A 26,405-nucleotide genomic window follows, 5' to 3' on the forward strand; every position below is an offset into this window, starting at 1 on the left:
TTTGGAGTGTGTGTAATATATACACACTGTGCTCCGTGGCCTGAATGTATTCTCATTCAATCCTCAGCACGGTCCCTCAGGGTTGATACTATGATCAGCATTGTCTTCGTTCTGCAAAAGGAAAAACTGAAGTTTAAGGAAGCTAAGTGATTTGCCTGGAGTCACACAGCTAGAAGGAGGCCCAGCCAAGAGTTAAGTCTACATCTGTTGGATTCCAGAGCTAACATCTGATCTTCGTCATTTCACTAAAATTCTGAACCAGAAATGAGCCAAAGAAAAAGCCAAGTGCCCGTTAGTAATGGATAAAAAGCATCTTGTCTCCAAGGGCCTTGGGGCCTTATAAAAATGCAGGGAGTCCTTCACCTCTTCCATCTTCCCTGACTCCAGATGGGGCTCTGAGCTCTCTTGCTTGGGTTTCCAAGTGAGGGAATGAGCAGAGAAGGAGACGTATTCCCGCCCCAGTCTAAAAGAATAGAAGTGGGCGTGACAGCTAAACAGGTCATGCTTTCCTCTGGCTTTAAAGTGCCATCTTTCGACTGGGCGCCGTGGCTCACATCTATAGTCCCAGCACTTTGGGAGGCCGAGGTGGACAGATCACCTGAGGTCAGCAGTTCAAGACCAGTCTGGCCAGCATGGTAAAGCCCCATCTCTACTAAAAATACAAAAATTAGCCGGTGCGGTGGCAAGCGCCTGTAGTCCCAGATACTCTGCAGGCTGAGGCGGAAAAATCACTTGAACCCAGGAGGCAAAGGTTGCAGTGAGCCGAGATCACGCCACTGCAGTTCAGCCTGGACAACAGAGGGATACTCCATCGAAAAAAAAAAAATTTTTTTTTTTAAATGCCATCTTTCTGTAGCAGTGGTCCTATAGTTACAGACCAGACTCCAGTACAAAACCAAGATTCGATTATGAGATTTCCACCTTCTCCACAGCCCTGGGGGAGAGAACCATATTAATTAAATGTCACCGCTGCTGAATTCCATGAGCTCCTTCGATGCTTACTTACCAGCAGCATCTACATGAAGAGGACAGGGTCCGTATCCAGCCAGAGTAAGCAACCATTCCGTTATATAATCTCGGGGAGGCCAAAAGGCCCAGGGCCTCCCCAGAGGCCCCATTTAGGCTGCTCTAGGAACTGAACCTTCCAGAGTTGCTCCTTCTCACGCCCTCTGGGCTGGGCCAAGCCCCTTCCTCTGAACTCCCACAACATCCTCTACTAATGAGTATATAACATCACACAGCAGCCATGAAGGAAAAGCAAACGTGTGAGTTGAAGAAAGACCTCCCTATCCCTTCCAGTTCTATTCCAGCACTCCCGAGGCAGAACGTGCTGCGTGGTGAATCTGTGAGCTTGGTCTCCAGGGATACTTAGAAGCAGGCAACCATTCATCTGGGTCCTATGGGGACAGGGGATTAAGGAGCTTCCTGCATTGGGCAGAATGTTGGAAGAGGTGACCTCTAAAATGTGACTCTTCAGTTCCATGAGTGCCGTGCTGAATCTTTGTGTGACACAGACTCTTGGCAATCTAGACTTCCAGACAAAGGGAAAAATGATGGCTTTCACTCAGGTTTGCTGAGGATGATTTGCAAGTGCCCAAGCATCCCTTTGTCACCTAAATCAGATCATTAACCATGGTTACTCCTTGGTAAGATGAATTTGATTTCTTTGTTGAGTTGCTTATTTATAATCCCGTCTTGTTTCGCAGAAGCTCTGGGGTGACTATAATGCAAATTGGACAAAGCAAGAGTGCTAAAAATGCACAGACAGACCTTCAAATGCTCCTAAATCCTAGCGCCCAGCAGCCGTCCACAGTATTTATATGGAGTAATGGTGACATCCAGTGGTCAATTAAGTTACACCTGGATGAGGTTTGTGATTTTTTTTTTTTCCCCAACCTAGAAATAATTATACCAGAAAAATTATTTTTTGAACAACTCAGTTTTGGGCTCCTCTGAACATCAAGAAAAGCCTAAATGTTGTGTCTTCAAATGCAGATAACACTGGCCTCTGCCTTTCAGCTTGTAGCATTCATGTCTGCAGACAGGCTTCGCTCAAGCGTAGAAAAAAGAGCTCTCTACTGCCTCATCTATAAAATGGAGCAGGTAATAAACTACCTGCCAAATTGGAGTCAGCAATGAGTTGCCACGGGAAGCACAGTGTGTGAGGATGGCCATAAATGTGTACAGGAGGAAAATGAGAGAGACGGTGTTCCATAGTCAAACCAGGAACAAAGAACAGAAAGCTGAAAGAATGAGCCCAGATGAAGGCGCTCAGACAGAGAACTGTATTAGGGTAAGGCCCTGGGCTTATTTGCTTTTTTTCCCCTGGCACTTAGCACAATGTCAGCACATAGCAAGGGCTCGGATATTTTTGACTCTTTCAATGAATGAATGAATGCATGCATTGAGGATTTCCTAGGCATTATACCCCCAAAGGATCTGCCAGTTAAGGATTTGGTGCCTCTGTCCAGCCTAGTTTGGATCTGGAGGTGGCACCTTGAGGTCACATCTGGAGACCAGCAAGTAGGAGAAAGTCTCTGAATGATCTAAATGTCTCAGAATAAAGTAGGCTGGAACAGCACAAGGTAATTGTGTGGGTTAAGCAGTGTTAGGAGCTAAATTGGTATAAATCCCATCTCTGTGTAGTTTGTACACTGAAAATCTACATGTTGAGTTACATAATTTGCCAACTGAGTTTGTGGTGTTTGTAGCTGACCCACTAAGCAGTGGCCTGGGAGAATGGAACAGGAGCTTGTGACAAGCCACAGTCCCTAAGCTCATAGTTTGACAGCCAGAATTACCAGAGGCTGATCTAAACGGCCTTTTGCCCAATGCCCTAGGTGGTTTTGCATAAGCTGTAACTTAGATCATTTATCTCATTTTAAATAGAATATTCATAACTGACCCCTAAAATGACATTAAAGAAAAATAGTATTCAATATAAATATTTTCTTTAATATCATTTTGGGGGTCAGTTACCTAGAAATATATATTTATTGTTTACAGGCTCTTGCTACTAAATAGGTTGATTATATTGATACAGTGCTAGCAAACAAAGCAAAATACTTAAAGGTATTGTCTAAATAATCTTACACCACTGTCCTCGAGATCCACCTTGGGGAAAAAAGGTTAAAAGACTCTTTAAACCACATCAAATGACATTTTTATATAACCTGTAAAAAATGGACAAAATGATCATTTCCAATTCATCGTCCTATAACCTTGCAAAAAACGCAATAAAACACTATATTCTTGGCAAAAGCAATATGTCTGAATTCCAATTACACAAAAACACAGAGAAATCCAAGTCAATTTCTTCTTAAAGCTATAATTAATATGAAAGAGCAGAAAGTCTTATAACAACAGAAATACATTTGTATTAAGAAGATAATTCTTGGCCATTACCAGAAAATTGTTAATTCTTGAAAGAGCACATGTATATAAATAGTTAGTACAATTATTATACTTTTCTCCCTACATGAAATATGATAATGTCAATGTTACAGCCAATAATAAATGAAAGAGTATGAATGTGAATTTATTTAATGGTTTTACTGCATCTTCAGTGCAGATGGGCTGCAGTCTAGATTAGAATAAAGATTTGTAAGAGTCGAGAATTGCTGAAATGATTGATTAGGAGTACAATACAATCTTCCTGCCCTATGGGTTCTCCTATTAGCAAAGTGTCATTTGCCCTCTGATATGTTACATAATCCCCACAACTTCCCAAGCTCAGCATCCTTGAACCAAGTGAGTCCTCGGTTCTCACAAGTAATTCCTTTCAAGGTCCAAAAGCCCAAGTATCAGAGAAAAGAGAAATGTATAATTTGAGACAAAAGAAAGGGGCCATCTGCATGCTTAGTTATAGATGCCAGCCACACCCTGTTATTTGATTCCATTTCATTCCTTATATGACACATAAAATGCACTATCCAGAATATAACTGATTTGGATGCAAGTCCACTAAAATGAATTTTCTCTGAGGTTTTTTTTTTTGAGGATTTCAAGACAACTTTTAGAATAATTAGACACACGATATCTTTTTGCAGCTAAAACCTCTGCATTGGTTTCTCATTGTCACATAGATTCCACTTGCCTTATGTGTCATATAGATTCTATTTGCCATATATGGCACAGGCCATAGTGCTCTGGCCACAATATACTTCTCTCCTGCCATTCCCTCATGCAACCTATCTACCCCACACCTCCACCAAAGAACACCCAGCATCCCAAACAAGTAAAAAATAAGATAAGGGACTCATTCACCTACATTTCCCAGATATCATCATTCATTTAGCAAACATCTATTTAACACCTTCTATGTGATTGGCTGTGAGTATAAAACAATGAAGAAAACATTGTTCCTATCCAAAAAACTCATAATCTGATAAACTTCTGTCAAATGTCACAGGGATATGTCTTCTTGTTATGAAGGAAACAGGACACACACTATCTTTCCAATCACCAAGGAGAAAGAGCCTGAGACCTAACAGAACAGCACTGGTAATATGGTAGCCAAAACTTTCTACTAGAGGAGCAGCTTTCTTTGCTGGGCACCATGGCTCATGCTTGTAATCTCAGAGCTTTGTGAGACCAAGGCAGAAGAACCCAGGAGTTGAGCCCAGGAGTTCAAGACCAGCCTGGGCAACATAGTGAGACCCTGTCACTATAAAAATTTTTTTTAAATTAGCCAGACACAGTGGCACACACCTGCATCACACACACCCGTGTACACACAGCAGCACATGCCAGCTACTTGGGAGGCTGAGGCGGGAGGATCGCTTGACTGAAACCCTGTCTCTAAAAAGAAAAAAGAAGGGAAAACAAGAGAAGCTGCTTCCAATTATCAATCGCATCCAAACATGGGCCAACCCACACCATTTACCCACAAAAGAATGAAGGATTGGAGAGAGAACTGGCCTTCGAAGTGCAGAGTGAAATGCAAGGGAGAATCTGGTGTCCGGCAGATCTTTCAAGGTCACCAGATTCTTGATAATGCCAGAAACAAGGCCTACCACGTGACCATGATGAGAAAGATGGCCAGGCCCTGGGACGGCCCTGGTGTGAGCAGAGTAAGCAGAGGTGAAACCTTGCAACCCAAAAGGCTGGCAGAAGAAAGTGATGATTTAAGCTCACCAAGAGAGTATTCAGGTCTTGGGGTAACTGAGGTATGAAGAAACACCAGCACTTTGGTAGCAGGAAGGGCCTGGGATTTCTGCTTTCTTGCAAAAAGCAGCCACAAGAATTTGCAGATCACATAGATTAGTGGAACAAGACCAATCACCAAGGAGACCACCAAGGAGACCAAAGATACGTTGACCACTTCTTCAATGGATATAGGGAAGGGATGACCAGGCTATGAAAGACTTGGAACCCAGCTCTCTTGGAAGGTGAGAGAAGAGAGGTCCCCAATGAATGACATCATAGCATCTCTCATTATCTCAAAGCTACCATTTATGGAGCCCTTACTAATCCCCATGACCACCCATGCAGTATTATGATCTCTCATTCTATTATGAAGAGACTCAGGCTCAGATAGACTAAGTAACTTTCTCAATATCCACACAATTAGCCATGTGTTGGAGTCACAATTCTAAAAGCAGTACATCTAATCACTATGCTGTGGTGCCTCCCTGTTTGAGTTGCTTAATTGGCCCCAGGTCTCATGGGAATGGGAGCTCTGTTGCACATCACGAGGATAAAGGCAAATGCAGTTAAGCTGCTCTCCACGTGAGATGCCAAGCAACACTGGTCATCCCAGAGATTTCCAGGCTGACTTCACACCAGCTTAGCCTTTAAAACTAAACTAAGCTAGCAAGTGCTAGGATCAAAAAATAAATAGCTAAAAAGTATCAACACTGATCAAAGAATAAAGTGAACAGTCACATACATTCATATCTAGTTTATACCACAGAGCAGTCATTGCTAAATAGAAATAACTCTTCTTGAAACCAAAATGCGGGATCAAAATAAATGAAAAACAAAACAGCTATTCTATTCTGGAAGTCAGTTATACAAGTTGATTACATATGAAGGGGACTCATTTCTCTATAAGTATGACTAGAAGGCGTTGGTGTTATTTTAAGTCTTTGCCATGCTACATAGAGATTGTTTATGCAGCAAGTAGTTGCCACAGCGGCAGGGGCTGGAGAAGAAATGTGTGTGCCTCAGCAGAGGCAAAGGAGTGTAGGGACCTGTCAACTGAAACTTGGTGTGCTGAATAAAATATTTACAGCACTATTTTATGGAGTGATCCACCTCCAAGGCATCAACTGCTTTATGCAGTATCGCATCACACTAAAAATGTTCCCTTCTGGGTCTACATATAGATGAAGTTGAAATATGTTCTTATGAATATTGGCATGATTGGAACAGATATTTGTAACTATACCTAAAATGTAGTCTCGGGGGCATAGGATTAAGAGTGCTGCAGATTGAAATTTTGGATATGTCTATTTCATATTGGGAAAAGGACCTCTGTATGCTTTTTTTAATTTCTTTCATGCCATTAGAAGGATGTGTATGTTCTGCAGTTTTAAGATAACATTTTTGCTTTGCTGTTTAGTGATCTAGTGAAAAGACTGCACAGCTGAACATTTGTCTCTGTGGTGCATCTAGAATGTTAATAACCCAGTTATCATATGACTTGCATTTGTTTAGAAAAATGAGACAGATCTCTTTTTTATCCATTTAGTTTAGTAAATGCTATATGTTTAAATATATATAAATGTTCCACCAGACCTAAGTTTCTCAGCCCTTTGCACTATTGATCTATTAAGCTAAGTAAATCTTTGTCGTGGCGCAATTGTCCTGTGCGTTGCAGGGTTTTTAGCATCATCCCTGGTCTCTACTCACTAGATACCATCCCCCCAATGTGACAACCAAAAATATCTGCAGACATTGCCAAATGTCCTCTGGGAGCAAAATCACCCCAGCTGAAAACAATGCCCTACATATTCCATCAAGATCGAGCCCCGATATTCCTCAACTGTGGCAAAGAGCCATTGTCTTTACTGGAGGTCAGGGTGTCTCTGGATGAGCTCTCCTTATCTACGCATCTCAAATGCACTACCTGGAGGTCTGGCTCTCACAGGGCTGAGAATAATGACCAGAGCCAGGTGTACACAAAGAGAATTTTCTCCTCTAATATTTAAGTACAGCTTTATTTTTGTTTTGCAATTAACCTCTGCTCCACAGCCTTTAGTACATCTACTAGTGTTGTCAAGGAGACAACCTCTAACTAGTAGATAACAGGTAGGCCAAGATAATTGGCCCTTGGTTCCTTTCTGCTGCTCCTGCACACACAGTGGACCTTGCTGCCTCCATAAATCAGGACTGGCTGCATGATTATTGTATCCAAATAAGAAACTCACAAATTCTAGTCTCCTTTCCTTACCTGATTTAGAACTAAAGAGACACATTTAATTTGCTTCACCAGATCAAATAAAGAGGAAGTCTGGCAATAGCGATAAACCCCAGAGATCAGCTAAATTATGTCCCAACTTGACATTTATATGAGCACACGCCTCTCAATCTCCAGAGGTGATTAGATTAAGGTTATTTTAGCTTGCACTTCATGCACGCACATCCCTAAAGACTCAGGGAAAGGGGTGGATGGTGACTAATACCATCAGTGATTTTATTCAAATGTTTTGTATTGCCAATATGCTGCCTAAAATGTTACTTAGGATGGAGAGCTACATTTCTACAGAGTGCACGCAAAGCCTTTTACATTTCAGCATTAAGGTTTTCACAAAACCTGCTCTCTCTCAGAGCCTGAGCAAACCCTTCTGCTGTTGGGATACATGATCATTGTTTGCTATCTGGGCAGATCCCACATGGCATCCTCTATCCCCAGAGACATAAATCATTTTGCTCAGAGATTTTGACTTAGTTCATTAACTCCAGAACCCTCAGGAGAAGGCTGAGACAGTGCACTGGAATGCAGATCGAACTACACTGTCTCCTGTGTGCATGGGAAGGTGGTAAAAAGCATTCCTTTGCCTCTAATCTGTGTCAAAAAACAAAAACCAAGAGAAATATAACTTGTGCTTCATGAAAATCAAAATTAGAGCTGAAATGCCCAGTCACCAACAGCAAGCCAAAACCAGCCTCTCTGTCCTGGCATGAGTCAAATCCAACTGATCACATCCAGGGTTGTTGCATTTATCCTGCCTCAATTTGTTCTTGAACAGAGAATAGCCATGATCTTAAGAATTTCAGATTTCAGACCCGATGGTTTGAGGAATAGAGATATAATACATCTCAAAATGTACTATCGATTGGCATGGAAAAATAGTAAATTATTATTGTTTTGGGCTTTTTTGTTTTGTTTTTTTGTTTGTTTGTTTTGAGATGGAGACTCACTCTGTCTCCTAGACTGGAGTGCAGTGGTATCATCTTGGCTCACTGCAACCTCTGCCTCCCAGGTTCAATTAATTCTCTTACCTCAGCCTCCCAAGCAGCTGGGACTACAGCCACGTACCACCACACCCAGCTAATTTTTGTACTCTTAGTAGAGACTGGGTTTTGTCATGTTGACCAGGCTGGTCTCGAACTCCTGACCTCAGGTGATCCACCTGCTTCAGCCTCCCAAAGTGCTGGGATAACAGGCATGAGCCACCTCACCCGGACAAATTATGATTTTTTTTAAAAATAAATAACTTCCTCCAATCCAAAAGACATGTTTCAGTCTTGGTTAAAAAAATATATGGGTAGCAATTTAGTGTTATGAATTTTAGAATTACTTTATCTGTAGCTTGTAAAATAAAATTTCAACCCTTTTTAGTTGTAGATATGTATATTGTTTCTCTTACTTCCCTGAATTCTCCTTTGCTCTTTATGTAATATTTAATCTATTCATAATATGGCCATTCATCCTCTATTTAGCAGACCTGTTCCAAATATTCTATCTTGTTGCTATTGCGGTAGACGACCCTATCTCAGAATGTGTGTTCCAATTTTAAGGTCCAAAAATACCTACAAGTGCCTATAAGAACAAAACACAAAATACTTCGGAAAGAGACATCCCTCATCGTACCTAAACTCCCAATATCCTATTACACAGAACTGTCAGGTGCAAGGGAAACTCCATAATTCATTTTCCTCCTTTGTCTATATTTACCCTCACTTCAATCCACATAGGATTTCAGGCAACTTACAAAAGTATATACATCACAAAAGAATAAAGTAGTTGAAGGAATCAGGGCAAAGGCAAATGAGAATAGAAAGTTAGTAAAAACCAGAGGTAAGATCAGAATGCAGACAGTCATAGCATGGGGCCCCATCCAGGTACAAGAAGTGATCCTGGAGTGTTCCTTTAAGCTGCCTAATGGCCAAAGAGACGACAGAAAGACCATCGTTGTGAGACTGAAAGCAAACTGTTGAAGAGCAGCCTGGTTGGATGTCAAGACCTGAGAGTCATCTCTCTGGTGGTGCCTCCTAAGGAAGGACCTCAACAGCATCTGAATTCATTTTGTTCATCTTCCTAACCTTTACCAAGGGAACGCCTAAGCCCTCCCAAGTAAGACATGGATGGTTTTCATTGTTAAAAATAATCACTAGGGAGGAAAAATTGGAGACACTATCCAGTGACTCATAGAGCTGCAAACGTTTCTCCTTCTTACTCCTTGTGTCTTATGGTTTTATTATACGCTTTTTGGTCCCCTTTCTGTAGCATGCTTGCTAACTCTCCCATCATATAGATAAAGGTCTAGCCACCCTAAAAACCCATTCTTTGAAAGTTGAAAGCATCAGCCCCGAGACTGAAGAAGCCTTCACATGAATGAGGACCTGCAGTGCCCTAAAAACACGTTTTGCTCTAAAATACACCCTGCCAATGTGCAAAGTCTAGATTGTTTTGCTCTTAGCTTCCTATAGTACTTAAGTCCTACCTAGAATAATTCACCCTCAGTGAAACCTTTTTTTGAGGGGAGGGGACATATGGAAAAAAGCAGGCAACTCAGAGTAATAATGAATATTACATGCTCTTATAAAGAATGTCTTCAAAGGAGGGGAGCCTTGCCAGCATTACTGAGTAATGATCTTTGAACACAGCATTAAAGTCAAAGCATGAAGGAAGGCAGATAAAATATTTAATGACATCTAATATTCCCAGCTCTTGCAAAAAGCCAAGAACTGGTCACAGTTTATCAGTAGCTGCACATTTTAATATCATTAGACAACAATTTTTTCCAATCAGAGTAATAAAGTTACCAAAATCACGGGGTGGTAGAAAGGAAGGGAAATAAAGCAGATTATAAACTGCTTGGAAATCCTGTCTTTTCCAATTGACTTTTAATATGAATGTGGAAACTGGGCTCAACAATCAGTTGGCTCACTTGGTTCACAGATCGGCCAGAGCCTCAATAAATATTGAGGATGTTTCTACGAAACAATCTTTGACTAGTCATGTTCAGGACAAGTCTTTTAAAACCCCCCTCACCTCCTGGGACACAAGTGTGGTCAGAAGTCCTTTTTGGCTCTAGTGTGTCATTGACCTCAAATCTTCCAATCCTGTCAATATGAATCAGTTAAAGGAGAGTTACATATCTGGAATTTTGCACCAGGCAAATAGGTGCTTCAAGAGGATGGGGTGGAGGTAGATAAGTATGTAGGTAGGTCGATAAGGCAAGGAGATCTGTTCTGTCACAAGAAGAAAACCAGGCAGGAACAGTAGACAAACAGAAACCAGTCTATGGAAGGACAATTTACTGAGACACCAATTTGTCTGGGTTCTCAAGGAATAGTCTTCTCCTCCTCCACTGCACCATCCCCCTCCACATAGCAAGGTTCTTACTGTTCTTGCCACAGAAATTTGAGAAAATATAAGCTACTTAAAGCTACTTTTTTGTAAAAACCTGAGTTGTTGGGGTTTTTTTTTAAGATACAGAATATATCAATTTTCTAAGACTGCTATAACTAAGTGCCACAGACTGGGCGGCTTAAACAACATGGATTTATTTTTTCACAGTTTTAGAAGCTGGAAGTCTGAGGTCAAGGTGTCGGCAGGGTTGGTTTCTTCTGAAGGCTGTCTCCTTGGCTTGCCAGGTGGCCGCACTCTTGCTGCGTGTTCCATGCTCATCTCCCTGGGCTGCATTGTCTGGTGTCTCTCCCCGTGTTCTAATCTCCCCTTCTTACAAACACACCGAGCTTACTGGATTACGGCCCACATGGATGACCTCATGTTTACGTAATTACCTCTTTAAAGGCCCTATCTGCAAAAACAGTCACATTCTAAGGTGCTGTAGTACTTCAACATATGAATTTGGAGGACCCCAAAGTTCAGCCCATAACACAGAGAAACATATTTTGGGAAATGGAGAGAGAGGCATGTAAGTCCTGTGGGAAGCTCATATCTACACCCATTTCAGGGAGTGCCTAGGGAGGTCATAAGACCTTGAAGGTGTTGCTCTGGGAGACACCTAGAGAGGACAGACCTAAGTACAATGATGCCTCGGCCTCCTTCGGGATTCCTGGGCCCAAAGACATGGCACACAAGTAGCAGAGCCTCCCAATCTGAAGGCGGGGACACTAAAAATTTATATGGTCACAGGAACAGGCTGGTGGTCGATGACCAGATGGTCATCCCTGATGCTCAACCTCTAATGCCCAAATCCTTTGCACCATTCAGGGGTAGAATTCCACAGGGAGCCTCAGCAATGACCAACATTGAATTTCTAGACAGCCCTGTGGATAGGGGCTCTGCAACAGATTTACATTAGTTTAAAGAAAACGTAGAATGTGATATTTCTTGTTGCTTACAGGCTGAATTTACACCTGCAAGAATTACGTCAGGATGTATATAAAGTTTAGGAAAGAATAAAACAGAATATAAACCAAGCCCATATTTATACAATAAGCCAACCACGGCATCTCAAACTGCACAGAAGCAGGACAGAGTTTAAATTAAGAGGTTTTAGAGTACAAAACAATTTATCTGGATGTAAAAGGCAAAAGTGAGTCAGGTCTCTTGACCTATTCCAACAATACACGCATCTTCTCCATAAATGATAATAACAGTAGTTCTACATGCTAGGAGCCAACCCCATCCAATCACTTCAGCACTCTTTTTTTTTTTTTTTTTTTTTTTTGAGATGGAGTCTCACTCTGTCCCCCAGGCTGGAGTGCAGTGGTGCAATCTCGGCTCACGGCAACCTCCGTCTCCTGGGTTCAAGTGATTCTCCTGCCTCAACCTCCCAAGTAGCCAGGATTATAGGGACCTGCCACCATGCTGGGCTAATTTTTATATTTTTAGCAGAGATGGGGTTTCATCATGTTGGCCAGGATGGCCTCAAACTTCTGAGCTCAGGTGATCTGCCTGCCTCAGCCTCCCAAAGTGCTGGGATTACAGATGTGAGTCAGCAAGCCCGGCCTCTCATTGAATTTGAAATAGTTATCATAGCTCTCCTGTGTATCTCAGTATTTTAGCATTATTTGTGATCTCAGGTATCTCTTGTTGACACAATCCTCCTCCTTAAATGCTAAACTTCATGAGAGCAGGATCTCTATTTTCTACCTCTTTTGGACTGTTTCATCGTAGCTAGAGAAATTTGGCTCAGTTAATTCCAGGTGACAGCCATGACCAAGAAGCCTTTCTTTTCTTCCCTTCATAAGCATTAAACAGAATCTGTGTGTCCCTTTGTATTCCTGAGACAGAATGGGGAGTGAAATCTCCCTGTTTTTCCATTAACACAAATTAAGGCCATTTTCAGAAAAATTTTCTGGCAGGTAGCTAAGTTCTAGAAATATCACTGGAAGAAAAAAGAGGTCTGGTATTGAGAAAAATAAGAGAAACCAGAAGAGAGGCAGATTCCAGAGAAAAAGCATGAGAACATAATTAGTTCAGTTTAGGGTAATATGAGCACTTGAAAGTCCTCTCCACCCCTTCTCCTACCCCATACCCAGCCAAGTAATGTGCTTTTTCTAAGCCCTGACTTCTGAACCACTAAAGAAATAAAACAGTAAAGCAAATAGGAAATTAAAACGTCCCCATTATTTAAAGTAAGGTTGATATTATAGAACACAGTGTATACCTGTAGGCCAGTGGATTCACGCAGGCTGAATCCCGAATTAGACTGCTGCTGGTCCTCCCCACCATGGGTGCCCTTTACCTCCCATGGTAGGTGCAAGGACTTTCCCACTAAGCCTCCTGAAGGCCAAGAGGAACCAAGACAACATGTTCTCCAAGAGCAGCTCACCAATCAGGGAGTTTTCTCCTCTCCAAAGTGGAGAAGGAGTACAAAGAGGATGAAAGTGTTTTACTAATGCACATGACTCCCTGTGGAAGAAAATATCAGGAGTGAAGAACATGTGCTCTCTCCCAATGGACATATTGGGCATAAGGTCCCAAACACAAGCCAGGGGAGCCATCCCACACGTGAATGTAGAGGGAGATGAGGGGGTATTCAGGAGTGAGGTCTGGGCTGGGACATGCCCTGGGTATTGGCAGTGGACACATAGTGATGGAAACCAAGAACTGAGATGCGCTTCCTCAGAAAGGGGATGTAGAATGTGAGGAAAGGGGGAGTGCGAATAGAGCCCTTAGGAAGATGAGCATTCAGGCGTAGAGAAGACAAAGAGAAACCGGGGAAGAAAGGTAGAAGGAAGCATCCAAGAGCTAGCAGAACAAGGGCAGAATGGTGTCATGAGAGCCAAGAAAAGGAGAGAAGACAAGAGTGAGCAATAATGACCAACGATAGGAATCGGGGATGGCTCGGGCAGTTGGCAGCCTGGAGAGCACTTCTACCCACTTCTGAAGAGTAGTTTTGAGATGAAAGCCTAATTGTAGTGGGTTGAGAAATGAATAGAAGTTGAGGAAAACCTATTCCCCGCCCTCAAGGAGAGAAGAGCTTGGTGGCAGCTACGGATAATTAAACAGGCAATTACAAAAGGCATGGTCTTTGACTTAGATTCATGAATGTGTCCCCAAAAGGTCAAAAAAAATCATGGACCAAACTACATGTGCCTCATTTGTATGTGAATTAATCTGGGAAGAGATGCATAGCTTTCATAAAATCCAATTGCCTAACATGAGGAAACAAGAAAACAGGCTACTAAATAGAGACAGTTCAGAATCCTAAGCCCTCAGAAAGAACAAGTTTATAGTTAAAGTCCTAGGTCATGGCAGCCAAGTAGGGTAGGAAAAGAACTGAATCCAGAAAGTCAACTACATTAGTCCATTTACGCCCTGCTATAAAGAACTTTCCTGAGACTGGGTAGCTTATGAAGGAAAGAGGTTTAATTGACCTACAGTTTTGCATGACTGGGGAAGCCTCAGGAAACTTAACAATCATGGCAGAAGGGGAATCAGTCACGTTCTTCACAAGGCAGTAGGAGAGAGAAGTGCAAAGGATGAACTTCCAAACACTTATAAAACCATCGGATCTCTTGAGAACTCACTCACTACTATGAGAACAGCATAGGGGAAACCGATGCCATGATCCAATTACCTGCCTCCCTAGACATGTAGTGATTACAGGTCCCTACTTTGACTCGTGGGTATTATGATTCAAGATGAGATTTGGGTGGGGACACAGAGCCAAACCATATTAACAACTCTCCCAGAGGTGTTTCCCTAATTGATACCATTGATACCTGGGGGGCACTTGAGGGGTCAGGTGAGGAAGTCTTGGTAAAAGAATAGGAGAAACTAAAGCAATGAGAGAGACGGAAAGCCAGAGCAGTCATCCATGAATTTCACAAATATCTGATAAGTGCCTGCATGTCCTAGGCAGGGCGCGAGACCTTGGATACATCCTTCACGGAACTTACATTCTAAGAGCTTTTGTGTTTAAAATATGAGATGCTGAAACTTGACGTTTCACAGGTGAAAACAGCTCTTTCACTACATCAAGTTAGATTTGCTCAATTATTTCATTCTTAAATCACCATGTTCCCCTTTGGAGGGGGGGAAAAAAGAAAGAAAAACCATGCATGGTGATTAACCCACCAAGCTGCTAGTTCAATCTCCCGTGCTCTCCTTTGAGTCATGAGGGTGCAAGGAAAAAACAGGATGACAATAAAAAGAGAGAGAAAATTAATATGTTAAAACTTTACATTTCAACATTGAGCTGACATTGCAGCAAGGCTCCTTCCAGCTGCTTTGTCTGGCCATGTCAAGAAGTGACCATGATTTATGGTGCCACCTCCGTAATTTCAATGCTCTTGATCTCCCACTGGAAGCAGTGACAAGTAAGGTTAACTGCTGTGTAAAGAGACAGTATGAGTAATGCTTCATGCACAGAGCTGGCACTGATCTACAGTGTGGCGGTGAGGTGCGGGGAGCAAGCAGGGATGTCAGCCATTGGTTAAATCCCTTTCGAATGGCAACCTCCAAAATGCCCTAACACCTTGTGGAACAGTCAGGACTTACGTGGAAAAATACCCTGAATTGTGTTAGGATCTTTTGCCTTATCCTTGTTCCCTTACAAACATGAAACAGCCAACTTGACTGATAATTGCATTCTGTATTGTTAGTAATGGCTAACACTAAGTGTCCATGCCATGTGCCAGGCCCTGTCTACTTGGCTTATAGTCATTGCTCCAGTTATTCCTCCTCTTATCAGCCCCCATGGTCATCCCCATTGACAGATGAGAAGAATGAGGCTCAGAAGGTTAAACAGCTCACCCAAGAGTGTGAAGCCACGCCAGGATTTGAGCCCAGATCATCTGACTGCAGGAGCTTGCTATACTAGTCCATTCTTGTTTATTTAATCCTATCTATTTATTTTTACATGTATTTTTTTTTTTCTTTAGCCAGCACACACACATTTCTTCTTTTTCTTTTTTCTTTCTTTTTTTTTTGAGATGGAGTTTCACTCTTGTCACCCAGGCTGCAGTGCAATGGCACAATCTTGACTTACTGCAACCTCCACCTCCCGGGTTCAAGAGATTCTCCTGCTCAGCCTCCCAAGTAGCTGGGATTACAGGTACCTGCCACCACACCTAGCTAATTTTTTTTTTCTTTTTTTTTTTTTTTTTTTTTTTTTTTTTTTTTTTTTAGTAGAGACAGGGTTTCACCATGTTGACCGGCTGGTCTCCAACTTCTGGCCTCAAGTGATCCACCCACCTTGGCCTCCCAAAGCGCTGGGTTAACAGGCGTGAGCCACCATGCCCAGCCTGCTTACATATATTTCTAAAGGATTGCTTGCTCTGCTACTAATGAGTAGACTGGAGTATGTGTCACTGTAGAAAATCATTCATTTACCTTCCAAAGCCACAGTTTGCCTTGGTAAACAGGGTCTAGATCAAAAATTGTTGTATATGCAAATATTCTATGAAGGCTAATTACTTTTTCATATACTTCTGTCTCATGTCTCCTAAGTAAAGGAAAAAGAAAGGAGAAACTAACATCAACTGAACAACTACTTCATTCTAAACGTTGTTTCAGGTGCAAAAAACCTCACAATAACCCCACCAGGTAGATATCTTTATCCCCGTTTTATAAATTGGGAAATGGAGGCTCATGAAAGTCAGAGACATTTTCCAGGTATAACTGTGAGAGGTAGAAGTGGGCTCAAGGGCCTCAGGGATTCCTCACCAGGACTGACATGTATTGTGGATCTCTTAGTCACTTTCAGTGTCTCATACTCTATTTCACCTACAGGTGAGCAGAAATTAAGGGAAAGGAGAAGGAAAAGAAGAGAAGAAATTAAGGAGCAGTGTGAGAGTTGATTTCAGAGATTGGATATCCCTGAAACACTGAAGAAATGGCTTCTCTGCTTTCCAAATTTCCTCAAAATCTGACCTAGGTCTTATCAGGGATGTTTGTTTGTTTGGTTTGGTTGTTTGTTTTTGGCAGGGTTTTGTTCTGTCACCCAGGCTGGAGTGTAGTGCCACAATCACAGTTCACAGCAGCCTCAACCTCCTGGGCTCAATCGATCCTCCTGCCTCAGCCTCCTGAGTAGCTGGGACTACAGGGGCACACCCCTATTCCTGGCTCTTATCAGAGACTTTGGATTACAGTTGCCCAGACAACAACCCTGAGATGCTACACTCAAAGTACTTGCCTGGCAAAAAGCCAGATTCCCTCCATCTTCCGACATATGCACAGTACCTGTGTGAGGTTTCCTTTCCAAAGCACCTGAGGACAAGGTCAAGGCTGTGCTGCTATTGGGATTTTGTCCCGCACAGTAACTCAGCTGACAGTGACTGGGTTCCTAGAGAAGGAGCTAGGGGCCTACCCGCCTTTCTTCACACAAATGTCATCTCAGTCTTATCTTCTCAACTCTTTCGCTGCACTGAAGAGTTCTTGAAAGCCAGTTCAAATCTCACTTCAAACTTTTTTTCTCTTAGAGAAATAAAAATGCTGTTGTTTTTGTCTAATGGAAGTACTGTGCTGTGACTGGATCTGTAACAACGGCGTGTCAAAATGCCAAAAAAGTGTGTCAAAAATAACATTTAAAAAAACTCAAGGGAGACATGTTATAGTCCTAAATGAGCATTTTTATTTCTCTGTGTTGAAATGTGTTTGTTTCCTCTCCAGGGTCTTAATAAACCTCAAAGAAACACACAACACTTAATGAACACAATTTCAGGGCCAATTCAGCTCTTGATATCCCATTACTGTCAAAACATCTCTCACTTGTATTTGTGAGTTCTCCTCTTCCAAGTCTTTCTATTCAATTTTTCTTCACTGGATGCTTATTTTCCCTAAATCCTGAACCTCTGAAGTATATGCACATTGCCATGAAGTTAATCAACTAAAAAGAATTAATTTCAATTTATTTTCTTTGTCATTTTTGAGGAAACATCATCAACTATTTCCTGACACATTAGAGATAAAAGTCAAATTCATGGCAATCCCATGTTGCCAAGGGTTTGTGTATTTAATTTAATGGGCTTTCAAATAATATTCAATAGAGTCTATAGGCAGTATGCTCGCCTCCCATGATTTGGCTGAGAAACGATAAGAATATCTAAATTTTAGAGCCTGTTCAGCTAAATTCAAAGTATCGTAGTGTTGGCTGGGTGCGGTGGCTCACATCTGTAATTTCAACACTTTGGGAGGCCAAGGCGGGCCGATCACTTGAGGTCAGGAATTCGAGACCAATCTGGCCAACATGGCCAAACCTGGTCCCTACTAAAAATACAAAAATTAGCCAGGCATGTTGGGGCGTGCCTGTAATCCCAGTTACTCAGGAGGCTGAGGCAGGAGAATCGCTTGAACCCAGGAGGTGAAGGTTGCAGTGAGCTGAGATCTCACCACTGCACTCTAGCCTGGGTGCAGAGTGAGACTCTGTCTCAAAAAAAAAAAAAAAAAAGTATCATGGTGTCTCTTTGCATAACTTGTAGAGGAAATATTTATTTCTATCAAGATCCATGGTGAGGATGTGATCTAATGCCAGGAAGCTCCTTGAATTTCCTGGTTCTATCACCTCATCCACTGCTTGTTGTCTACTTTGCTTTCTCACTGCAGAGGCAAACACATGACCCAGACAGAAAAGTCAAAATCAGGATGTCTCCATTTCCTGAGCAAAGCAATTAAAAAGCAGGTGGACCTGTGGCATAGCAGAGCCATAGTTTGTTTTTTTTTTAAGCATTATTTTAGGCCAGGTGCAGTGGCTCACGCCTGTAATCCCAGCACTTTGAGAGGCCGAGGTGGGCAGGTTGCTTGAGCTTAGGAGTTCGAGACCAGTCTGACTCTACTCTGACTCAAATGAGAAAAAAAATATTTTGATAGTAGGAGGGAAAAGATATAAGGTCTCTTCTTAGTTCAAGAAGAATGAAGAATGAGGTAAGCATAAGTCTGGCACTGCTGATGGCCATTTTGTTGGGATGTGAAGAATGACTTTCTAAGCATGAAGTTAACAAAGGTAGCCAACAGCCAAAAAACAAAGAACAATCTTGATAATAGTGTTTGAACTCATAGATGCAGCTCTACCCAAAGTCAGATCCACCCTCTTAGATTTCCAAGTTATATGAGCCAATTCATTTCCTTTTGTGTCCATGTTAGTTGAATTTTGCTTCTCAGCCTTCCTGAATAACATACCTGATTCTTCCCATAGGTACCCAGAAAGAGTGTTTCATAAGCTAGAAGGCACAGTGGTTCCACGTGGGTGGGTTTTGTACTTTCCTGTTGCTATAACTGAATCATGCAAAGATGCAAGGTGCTTTTACGCAGATGGTTTTCCCACAGAAATGGACTAAGATTGAAGATCTGCCCACCTCTCAGCCCTTTCTGGTTTTTTAATTTTTTATCTTCTTCATCTCTTCAATAATAACATTTACTGCAGAAAACCACTGATTACCATCCCCATGCTACATTTGCTAGGTGTTCTGATACAACTATGATGGGGTAGCAAACACGTACAATCTATACTACGAGGCAGTCACAATAAGGATTAGAGTCTTTGAAATATCCATACAATTGGGATTATTCAAAACATACTAAGAAACCCATTGATATTAATGGATCAAGAGCAAAAATCCATACAATTGTCTCCATAAATGTTGTAAAGGCATTTCAGGCTGGGTGCGGTGGCTCACTCCTGTAATCACAGCACTTTGGGAGGCTGAGGTAGGAGGATCACAAGATCAGGAGTTCAAGACAAGCCTGGCCAACATGGTGAAACCCCATCTCTACTAAAAATACAAAAAATTAGTTGGACATGGTGGTGGGTGCCTGTAATCCCAGCTACTCAGGTAGTTGAGGCAGGAGAATCGCTTGAACCCAGGAGGCAGAGGTTGCAGTGAGCTGAGATCACACCACTATACTGCAGCCTGGGCAACAGAGTGAGACTCCATCTCAAAAAAAAAAAAAAAAAAAAAAAAAAAGGCTTTTGAAAATTTCAATATCTACTTTTAATTTTTTTATCTTAACAAAATAGGAAAAGATGGGTAAACTTCCTTAGCATGATAAAATACATCTGTCTCAATCTCCCATCATGCTTACTGAGAAAAAACTATACATATTCTCAAAAGATGAGAAACAAAACAAAGATGCCCACTTTATCAACTACTATATAACATTATAATGGGGATATCAGCCAATATAACAAAACAAGAAAAAGAAATGAGGCATAAAAAAAAGAAAAGAGGCTGGGCACGGTGGCTCACACGTGTAATCCCAGCACTTTGGGAGGCTAAGTTGGGCAGATCGCTTGAGCTCAGGAGCTGGAGACCACCATGGGCAACATGGCAAAACCCCGTCTCTATAAAAACTACGAAAAAATTAGCCAGGCAAGATGGTGCACCCCTGTAGTTCCAGCTACTCAAGAGGCTGAGGTGGGAGGAACACTTGAGCCTGGGAGGCAGAGGCTGCAGAGAGCAGAGATCATGCCACTGCACTCCAGCCTGGGTGACGCAATGAGACCCTATCTCAAAAAAAAAAAAAGAGAGAGAGAGAAAGAAAAGAGGTAAAATTAGCATCATTTAAAATAATGTAATACTCTCTCAAGAAAATCCAAGTCAACTGTTTTAATAATGCAAAGCTATTGCTGAAACTAAGAACGAGCATAAGTGTGATCAGAAACAAAATTGTTACATAAAATTAATAGCCACCACATATTTACTGTTCAGGCAACTACCGGTTGTATTGTAAAATGGAAGAAAAAGACTTGATTTGAAATAGCAAAAAAAAAAAAAAAAAAGCTGAGGGGGATAATATATCTAGGAATGAACTTAGCCAGAAGTATGAAAAATCCACATGAAGTAAATTTTTAAATGCTACTAAGGGGCAAATAGTAAGTAAATAAATGGAAAGACAACCATTCTCTGAAACAAGGAAAATCAAATTATAAAGACGTCATCTCTCCCCAAATTAATCAGAGAATTTAACACAACTCTAGTGAGCCCAGCATGGTGGCTCACACCTGTAATCCCAGCATTCTGTGAGGCTGAGGCAGGCGAATCACTTGAAGTCAGGAGTTCGAAACCAGCCTGGCCAATATAGTGAAACCCCATCTCTACTAAAAATACCAAAAAAATTAGCCAGGCATGGTGGTGGGCACCCGTAATCTCTGCTCCTTGGGAGGCTGAGGCAGGAGAATTGCTTGAACCTGGGAGGTGGAGGTTGCAATGAGCCGAGATGGCACCACTGCACTCCAGCCTGGGCGACAGATGAGACTGTCTCAAAAAAAAAAAAAAAAAAAAAAAAACTCTAGTGAAATCACATATAATTAAGAAAAAAACACAGGCAAAGCCATTCTAATGTTCCTATGGGGGGAAAAAAAGTGGTCAAGACTGTTCAGGAAAACGTAAAGAATTTATCTGAAAAGAAAAGCAAGAAAAAGAGTAATAATGAAAAAGAGCAATGCTGGGTATTGACATCTGTTATAAAGCTAGAATAATTTTAAAGTACACCACCATTCATAAAAAAAATACCAATAGAACAAAACAGAAAAATTGAGAAATAGACCCAAATACACAATATAAATTTAATATATGGGTTTTTTGTTTGTTTGTTTTGTTTTTTAAGATGGCGTTTCACTCTGTCACCTAGGCTAGGGTGCAGTGGCACAGTCTCAGCTCACTGTAACCTCTGCCTCCCAGGTTCAAGCAATTTTTGTGCCTCAGCCTCTCAAGTAGCTGCAATTACAGACATGTGCCACCACACCTGGCTAATTTTTGTATTTTTAGTAGAGACGGAGTTTCACCATGTTGACCAGGCTGGTCTCAAACTCCTGACCTCAAGTGATCTGCCTGCCTCAGCCTCCCAAAGTGCTGGGATTACAGGCGCAAGCCACCAGGCCTAATTTAATATATGTTAATGTTGGCATTTCAAAATAACAGGCGAAAGGTAGTTTACACAATAAATAATACAGGTTAGCTATGTGAAAAAAATATTCAGTTGTATCCCTATCTCACGCTTTACACAAAAACAAATTTTAGATTGAGCAAAAATCTAAGTGTAAAATATAAACCCATAAAAATACCAAAGGAAAGTAGAAAAATATATTTAAACCCTCCAAGTGAGAAAAGACGTTCTGTGTATGTGACAAAACTCAGAACCCTGAAAATAGAAATTGTGAAAGATGGAACTATACATATAAAATATTTCTGAATGGCAAAAACATACAAATCAACAAACAAATAACATAAACAATTGAAAAGATAATCTAGGCCAAAAACACACACTTGCAGATGATATCACAACCAAAGAGCTAAAATTTCTTCACTATGTAAAGAATGTCCTACAAATTAATAAGGAAAAAAATAAACAACGCAAAAGAACACAGTCTGCTCAGGAAAGGAAATAATTAGTGACTTCCAAAAAAATGCTCAGCTTCACTCAAAATAACAGTAATTAAAATTATAATGAAATAACACTTTAGCCTTCTAAACTGGCAAACTTCAATACATTTGATAATATACTTTGTAGATGGGAATATGAAAAAACAGGCTCTCTCTTCTCATATCACTGATAGAAATATAAACTGATATAATCTCTATGGGGATAAATTTTGTAATATATATCAAAATGTTAGATGTTTGTATCTTTTAACTCATCAATTCCACTCCTAAGATCTTATCCTGTGGAAGTAAGATTCACATAGCATGACTGAGTACAGCATTGTTTATTGCAGGAAAAAATTAGGAAGAACTAAGTGTCCATCCATAGGAGATGTACATTCAAACAGTACACAGCCATTAAAAAGAAAAATGCTAGTCCCAGCTACTCAGGAGGCTGAGTCAGGAGCATCACTTGCACCCAGGAGTTGGGGGCTGTAGTGTACTATGATCATGCCTTTGAATAGTTACTGCCCTCCATCCAGCCGGGGTGACATAAAATTAATAAATAATAAAGCATGTCTTTATGTTGTGACACAGAATGATCTGCCAGATACGTGTGCTTGTAATGCAAAGGATTTCTCTGAAAGGAAAAGCAAGAAACTGAAGCTGGACTCTTGGTGGCTGGAAGGTAGAGTGGGAAGGCTTGGTTTCACTGTATAACCTTATGTATCTTTTGAATTTGTGTTTTATACATGTTTGTATTACTTATTGAAAATAATTAGGGAGCTTCCTGAGAGCTTAACACATGGAGGTTCCTGGACAGTGGCCCAGTCAGAAGGGCTTGGAAGCTCCCAGCACCTTCCCCACTACCTTGCCCTACGTATCTCTTCATCTGTATCCTTTGCAATATCCTTTATAATAAACAAGTAAACTTAAGTTTCAAAGATCAGATTTATGACATGTTCAGGTACTTGCCTCCAGCCACACAAGTAGTTCTCATCAGTGCCACACTGCCTCGCGAAATCCTAGAGATGACCAGCAAGTACATGCTGGACCCAGTCCGCATCTTGGTGGATTGACTCTGGAAGGCATCAAACAGCTTTTTGTGGTAGTGGAAAGAGAAGAGTGGAAACTCAACATCCTGTGTGATCTCTACAAAATGCTAACTGTCATTCAGGTGGTCATCTTCTGTAATACCAAAAGGAAAACTGACTGACTGGTGGAGAAAATGAAAGACGTCGCTCTCACCATGTCCTCGATGCACAGAGACACACCTCAGAAAGGGCCACAGTCTGTCATGAAGGAGTTCCCATCCAGCGCCAGCACAGGGCTCATTTCTACAGATGTCTGGGCCGGGAGGTCAGATGTCCCTCAGGTGTCTCTCATCATTAACTATGACCTGCCCAAAAACAGAATTGTACTCGCACAGAATTGGGAGATCAGGTCGATATGGCTGGAAGGGTGCGGCCATTAACTTTGTCAAGAATGACCGACATCCGCATCCCGAGAGACATTGAACAGTACTATTCCACTCAGATAGAAGCAATGTCTATGAACACCACTGATCTGATCCGAAGAAGCAGTCCCACTACTCTAAAGATGAGTTGGAGACTGTTCATCTATTTTGGGTTCCTGTTTGGAAATATTTAGGAGCAGTTTTTATTTAGTGGGGTTTATGTGGACTATCTTTACATAGCTCTCCCCCAAACACCCCAGGAAAAGCTCTGGGGATCCTGCCATGTCTTCTTATCCATATGTAAATAATGCAGGCCGGGCGCGGTGGCTCACGCCTGTAATCCCAGCACTTTGGGAGGCCGAGGCGGGCGGATCACAAGGTCAGGAGATCGAGACCACGGTGAAACCCCGTCTCTACTAAAAATACAAAAAATTAGCCGGGCGCGGTTGTGGGCGCCTGTAGTCCCAGCTACTCGGGAGGCTGAGGCAGGAGAATGGCGTGAACCCGGGAGGCGGAGCTTGCAGTGAGCCGAGATCGCGCCACTGCACTCCAGCCTGGGCGACAGAGCGAGACTCCGTCTCAAAAAAAAAAAAAAAAAATGCATTGCTTTAAGCCTTTTTCACTAAACATTTAAAACTTTTCCCATAAAAATATAGTAATTAGAATTATTCAAATTACTAAATTATTTTTAAATAACAAAAATAGAATATCTATACTTCAATGCAGGGAGATTGTTTCTAAGACTCAATTTTAAGAAAATAAACCAAAATACAGAAAGTACATACATATCCACCACAATGGTTTTTAGTTGTTTTTCTTTTGTTTTAATAATGAGGAAGTGGCAACAACATAAATACCCAATATTAAAGGAATAAAGAAATAACATTACATGCATGAAATGAAATATTATGCAGCTATTAAAATGATGTTTATGAAGAGCTTTCAACAACCTGGGGATGTGGTTATGTGATAAAATTTAGTGAAAAAAATCAACACAGATAATTTCATATGCTATGATCTCAACTATGCAAAAAACACATAGGAAGCAAGTTAAAGTATTAATAATTATCTCAGTGCAGTGGAATTACAGAACATCTCTTTTCCTCTGCACTTCCTCATAGTTTTCAGTTTTCCCAAGATGGGGATATATTTTTACTATAGCATCAAAAATGGTTAATAACAATTAAAATCTGGATGCTCTTGCTCACAAACCCTGGATCCCTTATTTACTAATGACTGACTCAGAGAAATATCTTTCTAGGGCTTCATCATACATTTCACACACAACGGTTTTCTGTCTTCTAATAGGATCCTACCAGAAGTGATTTCATTTCATCTCCCTCTCAGTGCTGGAAAGATTGGTGCCCACCTTTTCCTCATCATGCCCTCTGCATGGGACTGTGAGTCCAGCAGTATAACAGTTTCAGGAGTCAGTCTACTGGGATACATATCCCAATTCCATCATTTTCGACTTCATTTCTCTGGGCCTCCCTGGGGATACAGGAGATCCCCCGTGGAATGTCACTACATGGATTAAATGAGATCCTTTGTGTCACGTGCATAGCTCACAGTCTGGGACCTAGTCAATCCTTAAGAAATATTAGGTATTTTGCACAATAGAGTGTGCTTTTCAATTCAAGACTGTGACTTCAAAACAGGGAGAGAAACTATCCTAATAACACCTTCTCTAGCAGCTTCTCTGAGTCCATTTTTGCCCAACAGTTTGAGATTCTATCATATGGCTTGAGGTTTTGTTTGCATTAATTCTTCCTTTACTCTGCCACTGGGATATCCTGCAGCCTTTGAAGCCCACACCAGCGGGAAGCCTTGGGGACTTTATAGACTTTGTGCTGATGCCCCGGGATGGCTGTCTTTCCTAGAGAAGAGGGAATGAATTGGGGGCAGCAGAAGGTCAGAGAAACCCCATGACCAACAGGCCTCCAGAAGATTTATGTATAACTCCTGAAAGGCCAGGACCATAGTTGGACTCCTTTAAGAAGAGAAAGAATTCAAACATTCACGTTGACCAGAAATAGATTGATTTCATGGCTAAACTCAAACACAAGATTGGAGCCCAGATCTTGATTCTGAACAGCATTCTCCACTAAAAGGAACGAGGGCTCCTCGAAGAAAATCTGATACCGGGACTCAGGCAGAGAAAGTAAAAGATGTGCCTGGAATATTTTCTTGTGCCAGAAAGTAAGGAGGTGGTCAATGATGAGGACGTGTCAAAAGAACACAGAGACCAACTCGAAGGGACTCGCCCTGGCCAAATCTGGGACAATTTGAGCATCAAAATCAATAATGATAATAATGGATGAAAACCCTTTAAATAAGATTAAACTCTAAAAATGTCATACTGATGAGAGAGAAAAGGCTCTTCTTTTAAATAGTAGAAGGCCAACTAATAAATACAGAAGGAATGATGGAGTTATAAAAGCATCAATGATGCAAAAAATAGTGGTCATAGTTTAAAGAAAAATAGCACATGTATAAGGTCTCAAAATATCTACCACAAATGTCTAATTAATTATAAAGGGAAGAGTCGGGTGCTGTGACTCACACCTGTCATTCCAGCTACTTGGAAGGCTGAGGTTTGAGGATCACTTGAGTTCAGAAGTTCAAGGCTGCAGTGAGTTATAATCAGGCCACTGCAGTCTAGCCTGGGCAAGAAAGCAAGCAAGACCCCAACTCTATAAAGAAAACTAACAATTTATAATATATATAAAGGGGAAAAAACATAGATTTAGAGTGGGAAAACCTTACCCAAGTTATC

At 41.3% G+C, this 26,405-nt stretch overlaps 1 pseudogene; it reads left to right on the top strand.

Moving 5' to 3' along the window:
* The first annotated feature begins 994 nt into the window (after positions 1-994).
* On the top strand, positions 995-23,823 carry LOC112423819 (eukaryotic initiation factor 4A-III-like; annotated as a pseudogene).
* Positions 23,824-26,405: the final 2,582 nt, after the last annotated feature.

Source organism: Macaca nemestrina, chromosome 19, assembly GCF_043159975.1.
Source record: "Macaca nemestrina isolate mMacNem1 chromosome 19, mMacNem.hap1, whole genome shotgun sequence".
Classification (NCBI taxonomy): domain Eukaryota; kingdom Metazoa; phylum Chordata; class Mammalia; order Primates; family Cercopithecidae; genus Macaca; species Macaca nemestrina.